We start from the raw sequence: 9,946 nt of genomic DNA, 5'->3' as shown, positions 1-9,946 counted from the left end.
ATATACAAAAGTAAACTCAAAATGGATCAAAGACCTGAATGTAAGCCATGAAACCATTAAACTCTTGGAAGAAAACATAGGCGAAAACCTCTTAGACATAAACATGAGCGACCTCTTCTTGAACATATCTCCCCGGGCAAGGAAAACAACAGCAAAAATGAGTAAGTGGGACTATATTAAGCTGAAAAGCTTCTGAACAGCAAAACACACCATCAATAGAACAAGAAGGATCCCTACAGTATGGGAGAATATATTTGAAAATGACACATCCGATAAAGGCTTGACGTCCAGAATATATAAGGAGCTCACACGCCTCAACAAACAAAAAACAAATAACCCAATTAAAAAATGGGCAGAGGAACTGAACACACAGTTCTCCACAAAAGAAATACAGATGGCCAACAGACACATGAAAAGATGCTCCACATCGCTAATTATCAGAGAAATGCAAATTAAAACTACAATGAGGTATCACCTCACACCAGTAAGGATGGCTGCCATCCAAAAGACAAACAACAACAAATGTTGGCAAGCCTGTGGAGAAAGGGGAACCCTCCTACACTGCTGGTGGGAATGTAAACTAGTTCAACCATTGTGGAAAGCAGTATGGAGGTATATCAAAATGCTCAAAACAGACTTACCATTTGACCCAGGAATTCCACTCCTAGGAATTTACCCTAAGAACGCAGCAATCAAGTTTGAGAAAGACAGATGCACCCCTATGTTTATTGCAGCACTATTTACAATAGCCAAGAATTGGAAGCAACCTAAATGTCCATCAATAGATGAATGGATAAAGAAGATGTGGTACATATACACAATGGAATACTACTCAGCCATAAGAAAAGGGCAAATCCAACCATTTGCAGCAACATGGATGGAGCTGGAGGGTATTATGCTCAGTGAAACAAGCCAAGAGGAGAAAGAGAAATACCAAATGATTTCACTTATCTGTGGAATATAAGAACAAAGGAAAAACTGAAGGAACAAAACAGCAGCAGAATCACAGAACTCAAGAATGGACTAACAGGTACCAAAGGGAAAGGGACTGGGGAGGATGGGTGGGTAGGGAGGGATAAGGGGGGGAGAAGTAGGGGGGTATTAAGATTAACATACATGGGGGGTAGGAGAAAAGGGAGAGCTGTACAACACAGAGAAGGCAAGTAGTGATTCTACAACATTTTGCTATGCTGATGGACAGTGACTGTAAAGGGGTTTATAGGGGAGACCTGGTATAGGGGAGAGCCTAGTAAATATAATATTCGTCATGTAAGTGTAGATTAGTGATACCAAAAACAAAGCAAAAAAAAAAAAAAAAAGGGCAGTTCCTGTGTGGTAACCTCCAACGAGTTCTACACAAGGGTATAAAGGGCATATAAAAGTGTAGGCAAAGGGTCTGTTTGTGTTTATACAGAGGATCAAAGCCTAATTGGGCTACCCCGAAAATGAACTAAGATACAATATGAAAAAGAACTTCCAACATCTGCACTCTCTGGAAGACTCATGCCAGAAGATGATCATCAAAAAACCCCAACAAAGATCCACGCACTGCTACAGCTGTAGATGCACTCATCCCACCAGTTCCTGGACTTGCCATGGGATTGAGGAAGGACATATCTAAGCTGGCCTGTGCATACAGTAAAACAACAAATTTGACTGGATCTATACTGTTGGAACTCAACCAAGAATTTGGAGAAGTGCAAATTGTAGCGCTCCAAACTCTTACAACTACAGACTATTTACTGTTAAAAGAACATATGGCATGTGAACAGTCCCCAGGAATGGGTTGTTTTAATTTGTCTGATTTCTCTCAGACTGTTCAAGTTCAGTTGGACAATATCCACCATATCATAGATAAGTTTTCACAAATGCCTAAGGTGCCTTAATGGTTTTCTTGGTTTCACTGGAGATGGCTGGTAATTACAGATATGCTTTGGTTATGTAACTATACTCCTATTATGTTAATGTGTGTGCGCAATTTAAGTAGTAGCTTAAAACCTATATATGCTGAAGTTACTCTACAAGAAGATATGTCAAAGAAATAATCAATCTTCCCATGTTTTCTTCTGTCTGCTACTTCTATAGCTTTTCTTCTTCCTTCCTAATTACAACCCTTAAATAGAATTCATGCCTCATATCAAATTTACCGAGTATCATAACTCCTCCAAGTGGTAAAGATACCTCAAGACAAATGCTGGGCATAGAAGCCACAGGGCATAAATCTGCAAAGAAGTAAAAAGCCAACCTTTTCAAACAATATTGCCTCTCTCTCACTTACCAACTTTACATTTCCCTGTATGGCCCCGAAAGATGCCTGGTTAGCCAGAGACGGGTAAGATTCCTCAAGGGAGGAACAACCTAAGACAGGCACAGTCGCAAGGGGGCCATCAGGTGAGAAATTGGGGATCAACAGAGGTGAGGCTTAGAACCCCACCCCCCCTGTTCTGAGAGAAATCTTCTGCATCCGTGGATGTTTTATTGCCCTTGTCTAGCTTGGATTAACACATAGTCTACAGGCACACACCTGATCATCTACATTTGCTCTCTTACAACACTAAACTATGTTTTCTACCTTTATCTTGTATCTACCTACCACTTCAGCATTTTATTAAAAATAATAATAATAAAGAGAGAAATGTGGTATCCACATATAAATCAAGTATAAAAACCAAATGAGTATTCATATTTGAACTGAGTGTTTAGAGTTCATAATGCATGAGCAAAACCGAAAGTTTCTGTGATGACTCCCCTTGTACTGTTCACTATGTAACTTATTCATTATGTAAGAATTTGTTCTACATGTAAGAACTTGTTTGTTATGCCTCAGAAGATTGGAGACTGACGAAAATTAGGCTTGGGGTGGATTAATGATTGTGCATTGAGCATTGACTCCCCTATACAGAATTTTATTGTCGTTAACAACCATTTGATCAATAAATATGAGAGATGCCCTCAAAAAAAAAAAAAAAAACTTCCAATGGTAAAATAAATAAGTAACCGGGATGTAATGTATAGCATAAGGAATATAGTCAAGATATTGTAACAGCTTGGTAGGGTGATAGCTGGAACCTAGAATTATGTATATAAATGTTCTACCACTGTGTTGTACACTTGAAACTAATGTAATGTAATACTGTGCGTCAACTACCCTTCAATAAAAAATAATTATTTAAAAAAAAAAAAATAGTGCTCATTCTCGATGAGAACAATCTGCAGTTTATTCCTCATACCAATCTGTGGTTTGCCATATATACAATCTACTACATATACTATACATATTGGTGTGGGGTAAATGGAAGTTTTCACCCAGAATTCCCTGCCTGGTCTGGATAGTGGTGTGCAGATAAGGGCTTGCTTGCATATCAGTGGATGTTTAGTCAGAGCCTCTGGTGGAAGGCGGGTAGGGTGTGGAGAGTGGTGGGCATTCTCTCTGCCCCTCTGTTCCTGGTGCATAATTAGTCAGGCACCTGCCAGTCACCAGGGACCCACCCATAGAGTTCCTCCAGGAATGGGCAGGCAGGCTAAAAGAGTGCTCGTCCAGGCAGTAGGGATGGACAAGTGGGGCTTGCTAGGAGACTGAGCCCATGAGCAACAGAACCCTTTTCCCAAACTCTCACCCTGTCGTCCTTTGCTCTCATGGAAGTTACAGGAAACTTGGAGCGGATGAGCCCCCTTCCTCCTCGAGCTAAAGTTGGGTTCCAGTATGTGTCTGTCCTGTGTCTCCTCATTTCCTAATTTGTGTGTAAAGAATCAGTTCTGGCCCTTGTGCATCCTCTACAGTGTCTATCATGTTTAGTATGTGCCTCATAACTTCTTTCAAGTTAAAGTGTCATTTCAAGTTCTTACTTCAGGAACCTTTACTTACGTGCTTGCTCAAACACAGTATTAGTGCAGAGCTGTTAGCAACTGATCCTTAGAAAAGGCTTTGCTTCTTAGCTGTAAGCTCTCCAAGATGTTTGCTGTGTCTGTTCAAGACTATAGTATTCTGTCTCCAAAGCATTTGTTCCATCTCTGTGTCCCTTTCAATTAGTAAAACAAATGTGATAGTGACAGAAGTGCCATTAAAGCCTCCTTCTTAAGAAGAGTACTTCTATATAAATTCAGTCCGGGCAGAAACATAGATTGCATGGAATCTCCTTTGTAACACATTAGATTCCTTGTCTCCTCTTCCCTCTGAGGTAGTGTTGCTTAGAGTAATATGTTCATGCACTCTTAAATTCGCGAAGTCTGATAACTTTTATTGCTTATTCTTTGTATTTGGCACATAACTATGAGTTCTATAAATACTTGTTGCAGGAATATATGATATTAAAGATTTATTTTCTAAATAAATGCCATGTAATTTGAAGAATTTCTTACAAAGTTTAAATAAATTGGGAGTATAATCAAGGACTTTAAACTGACAAAATAAGATTAACACAATTTAACTACTGGAAGGTTTATTTTCTCTCCCAGTGGGAGACACAGGTCTTCTATCTATAAGCCCAGAGAAGAACAAAATTTCATACAAATTCCCATAGGGAATTTTTAGGATCCTGCTTGTTTTCGTGGAAGCATCATTGTCTTATAGCCAGCATTATACAGATATTACATTCCTGTACTGGGAGATCGATTGGGGGCTTCCATGTGCTATAGCACAAGTTAATAGATTTATTTCTGTGTACTTACAGCAAAACCCAGATGGCTTGGTGAAGAACACTGAAGTACAACTATGAAACTTAGTCTTAATTTATGGTAATAATGATAACTTCCATTTATTTTGAACCTTACTTTGTGCCTGATGCTTTGCAAAGTCGGCCTTATGATCCTCACTGTAGTTTTTGAGAGGTTATTAACCTGTTCTATGGCCTCATGTTAATACTCCTCAGATCTGTGATTCAAACTCACCACTGTCCCATGGCTCCTCACCACTCCAACAGAGACTGGAGAGCACTTGTGATGGAAAGGCATTCCCCGTGGTAGGAACAGTGGAGGGAGACTGTTTTGGCAGTTGTGCCTGGAGGAAGAGGCTTCCAGAAGTTACTTTTTGTGGGCAGAGTATAGTACAGATTCTGGCATAGTTTGTGTCTTTTTTTTTTTTTTTAAGTCTTTTTGCTTCCTTCTGGTTTAAGGTTCTTTATGGTAAAATTCTGCAGACATATTTACCACTGATGACTTGAGGATTTGGTGTGATGACAATTTTTTCTCCATAGCCGCACAGTGCCTTCAATAAAGAAGACTTATGATAACTGAATCTTCAGACAAAGAGAACCGCAGTGCAAAGGCTGGCTGAAGGAGGAAACATCTGACCCAATGGTATAACAGAATCTGTTACTTTTTGCCATATTTGATTATTTAAATTTTTTTGTATCTTTTCTCCAGAGAACACATCTGTCACACAGCCAGAAGTCTTCCAATTTGTTTTTCCACATGTTGACAAGTTTCTTATAGCAAAGGTTCAGGTTACCTTCAGGGTGTGCAATATTAGTAACTTTCAGAATGATATATCTTTCCTTATTTTGATCACATGTACAATTTAAATACTATACTTCATAAGTTAGTTTTGGATATAAAAGCCTAAGATCTATAGAGTTATTTCAGCAGAAAATGTTGATGTGTTAGAAATAAGTGACATTAGTATACTGTTGCCTAATTATAAAGACTTTTTAAAACAAAGTAAACCAATGTTAATGAGCATTACTTTCTTGAACTCACCTAAAAGGCCAAATAACAGTCTTCCTTCATATGTAAAAATATACTGATACAGTGCTTGGTTACAATTGGAAACCACAGAGAGAAATTCTAAAATCAATGATCTTCAGACAATATTACTTTTCAATGTCTGAAGAAACTTCAAGAAGTTGCCCAACATAAGAAGAAAGATGAAGTTGGAGAGAGGAAGCCTTGTGGACACCCCTGTTCAGCAGGGAATTACATCACTGACTGTGTGTGTGTCCCCTTTTTAGTAAAAGGTCACCAAGATGTCAGCACTCAACTGTGATGCTTATCTGAAATAACATCGTCTAAGGAAAAAGTTGGTTCTTGCCTCTCTGCTAAATAATTGAGACATTATTATAATAATAATCATTAATTTTACTCTTTAGTTTCAGACAGTTTATAGAAAATGATCACTAAAACAAGATTCTTCCTTACTCATTTGGAATGGAGTGTTAAGAAGGTGTTCCCCTTCTTTTTTTTTTTTTTAATAATAGTTCATTTCTGAAGTCAGAGATGAACATTTTATTTTAATAAGGGAAGAGGAAACCTAGTAGACCAAATTGGGAGGCTCTGATAAACATAGGAGAGTTGGTATTTCTTTTTGGCTAATTGCTGATTCTTTTTAATATTATCATTACTATGGATTAAACATTTGCAGATAAACAAGGCTGTGGTTATAAACAGGCTAAGCTGCAAAATATCCGACCTGCCAGGTTGAGAGAAACTTTTTATGAAGGTGGGGTCATATCTTACAGCTCCTTTCTGCAGAGATGTCCTTAGGAAACCACGTGACTCTGTCTTAGACAGTTGACTGGACTAAACTCACTGCAGAGCCACTCTTTTATTGACCTTGGCCAATCAAATTTTCTTCCCAGTTCCAGAGCACGAGTTGACAGGAACTGGCAGGCAGGGGGCTGGGAGGAGAGAGAGAGGAAAATAAAGGGAAATGGAGATTTCCTCCTAGCCCCAGAGCTGCTGTTAAGACTTATGGGAAGTATAACTGAAAAGTGAGCCCAATCTGAGTCAGCCAGTCTGACACTGGAATTAGCCAGTCCTTGGTTTGAATTACCTCCACCATTTCATGGATGTATGAAATTGACTAAGATCAATCATCTCTCTGAGATTCAGTTTCCTGGTGTATAAAACAGGGCTAATAAAATTTGCTTTGCAGGGCTGTAATGGTAGGGCTGTCAGGGCTTTAAGATAGTGGATATGAAGAATCTAGTCAGCTTCTGGCATATAATAGGTTTAATGCATAAAACTATTATCCTTCTTGGTTTCCTTCCAACACTTTGCTTCAGTGTCCTGTAACCCTTCTGTACTCCGCTCCATGAACAGTGGTGACTTTGGGGTGAGATGATCACTGATTTATCTTTTGGCTTTTCTTTATATAGCATTTCTCACTCTTGTTCCAAAAACTTCTAGGTTTCTTCTAATTGATGGATTGCATGATTCTTCTCTGGTGCTGGATCCAAGTCTTTGGTGTCATCTCTTACAGCCAAGATATTAAAGAAAATTAAATGTGCAGACTTTTCCAGGTTTTAGGGTCATCTTTTCATAGTGCTATTGCTATTGTGAAATGAATGTCAAGGAGAGATGGTTTCAGAGCAAGAATCCAACAACCCACTCTGGGTTTATTTTAAAGGATTTTTTTTTTTGAGTCACACCAAATAAATCTTTATTCTCTTCTGCTCAGGAAACTTGGTTCTATATTCATTCACTGCAAAATCCTTCTGACTCTCAGGAAACTAGACAAATAAACCTCAGTGTTCCTTTCTATCAGGCTTTTATTCTACCATGGCAGTTGGAAACAGTCATTAATAATCACGACACAAGCAAAAGAATTCCACAGTATGTGTGGTAAAATAATCAATTAATATAGAATTACAATTCAAGTCTTCCTTGTGATGAAAAAATAAGGCCTGTATTAGTAACACAAGTTTGAAATAAATAACTAGAGCTTGCTTTAGGCATATCAATGAAAACAATTTCTTCCAAAAGTGTGTTTAAAAATAAGGAGAAAAGTATTTGTAGTCATTTCTCCTGGGTCAAGATGGTGCACTATTTTGTAGAATAAGTAAATCAGATGCATGGTAGTACTTTAATGTCAGTATTTTGAATTTTTTACTTATTTTTTTAGGACTGGATTTAAACTCTTGATATAAAACAGACTTTTAATTTCCCATTTTTCAAAGATAATATTGAAAGGTCACTTTCTAGCTTTCAAAGTTTTAAGAAATCATTATTGTACCACTACTGTCTTATAGGCTTCAAAATCAAATTTCCGGACAGTATTGTGCATTTTGATTTGACAAACACATGTCCTTTTTTAATGTGTTGCAATAGAGATTATTATTAGGGGCTTTTTATTGCTGGTTTCTATGCTTTAGGTAGTAGATCTTCAGAGCATTCCACCAAGTACATAAAAAGAACACGGCACGCTTTTATGAAATATGCTGTTTGTATCAGCTGCAACAAAATCTCTGATGGAGAGTCATAAAAGATTTGGAAAGTTTTTCATTTTATTAATTTCAGATTTTCAGAAACTCATTTAGTTTTTACTGTTTCCTAATTAGTAAAGATGCCTACATTCAAAAAGATGAGCATTCTCAAACTGGCAACTTTGTTCCCCAGAAACAAAGGGCAACCAAAAGGGAGATATGCCAAGGAAAGGGTCAGCAGGGAATGAGGTTGTGTCAAACTAAGACTAGAAAACATTTCTTTTTCTCTCTAGATATCAAAAGCTGTGGAAACTTCTGTGCCCAAAGAAACATGCCAGAGCATTTGACTGAGAAGCCAAGGTGGCTTGAGGCACAGAGATGAAAGATTCTGTCCAACAAAGGGCTGAGTGCCCTGGGGAAAATGCCACGGGCCACCCTCTGGATTGTGGGCTGGTTCCAGCTGGACCCAGTGGACCTGGTCTGGCCTGTTTTTAGCAGTGATTTGAAGGACTCTAGGAAAATCTACTTAGTCTGGATTTTTTGAGGCAAAGTGAATTAATTCATCACCTCATTTGAAAATCTCAGATTCACCTCAGAATATACTTTTTTAATCAAGAAGTATTTATTAAACACCTATCATGTGTTTCAAGGACATCTAATTTCAAATCCCCCAGAACAAACTTTGTGTTGATTCATTTCACCCTATATAAAGTTAGATAATATCTTCAGTGGTGGGTCAAAGGGATGGAAACTCAATGATTAAGGCCTTGTTCCTTTCACCTCTGGCAAAGCTACCCTTAAATTTTTCAAAAAGAGGATCATTTATTCTATTCATTAAAATCTACAAATAGTACTACTACATGATTCTAATAAAATTCTTCTTGTTGCTATAAACAAGAAAACGGGCCCTGAATGGAAACACTTATGCTAAGTTCCCATGTCACCAAACTGAAACCTAACTTACAGTTTCTGCTGTCCTAGAAATGTAATCTTAAAACTTGTCAATCAGAAGTTGCCTTATAGGCACTAATAAATTTTGCCTGACAGACTCCTGCAAACTACTGAAACAAAGTAACCTTGCAATAGCCAATCCAGTTTTTGCGTAGTAAAATTTGTTTCCACTCCCTTCTTCCTATAAAAGTCCTTCATTTTGTAAAGCTCCTGGGATCAACTTTTTATCTGCCACATTGGATGCTGCCTGACTCCTGGATTTTTGAACAAAGCCAGTAGTAACTTTAAGTTGAAGAAAAGTTTCCTTCTGGGCACACTGCAACACCTACCTTTGTTAAAAATACTAAAACAAGACTTTTGGCATGCTTTCATTCTTGCCATACCAGATTCTATAGTTTGGGCATTTCCTTGTATCTCCCCCATCTGCACAGTGGTATGTCTGGATATCTCTAATAGGTCTGGTGATCCTGAAGCAAGAGAGGACTCAAGAATAATGTATTTTTGGAAGTGACAGTACTTCCCAGGGGTTAGGTCATTATAAAAGAACTTGTTTCTACTCCACTTAGATTCCAGGGCAAATTTTGAATTAACTTAAAACAGATCAGTTGCAGGTTGTGAACACCCCCTTTCTTTGTTTGTTACTCAGTATACTTAACTAGTCCCCTGAGCTCAAACCTCTCAAGCAAGCATGAAAAAAGCAAGATGCAGAACTCAGATGTGAGAAGGACCCTAGGACTGAGAAGGACCCACATTTCCTACACCTCAGGGATTATTCTCAGTAGTCTAGCAATAAGCCTGCTTGCAGAGTCTGGTAAACTTGGGAAAGCAGTTTTGGAGGATGCCCTCAGCCGTATCGA

Source organism: Manis pentadactyla, chromosome 5 (genome assembly GCF_030020395.1).
Source record: "Manis pentadactyla isolate mManPen7 chromosome 5, mManPen7.hap1, whole genome shotgun sequence".
NCBI classification, from domain to species: domain Eukaryota; kingdom Metazoa; phylum Chordata; class Mammalia; order Pholidota; family Manidae; genus Manis; species Manis pentadactyla.
The sequence above is the reverse complement of the archived record's forward strand: the minus strand, read 5'-3'. Positions refer to the sequence as shown.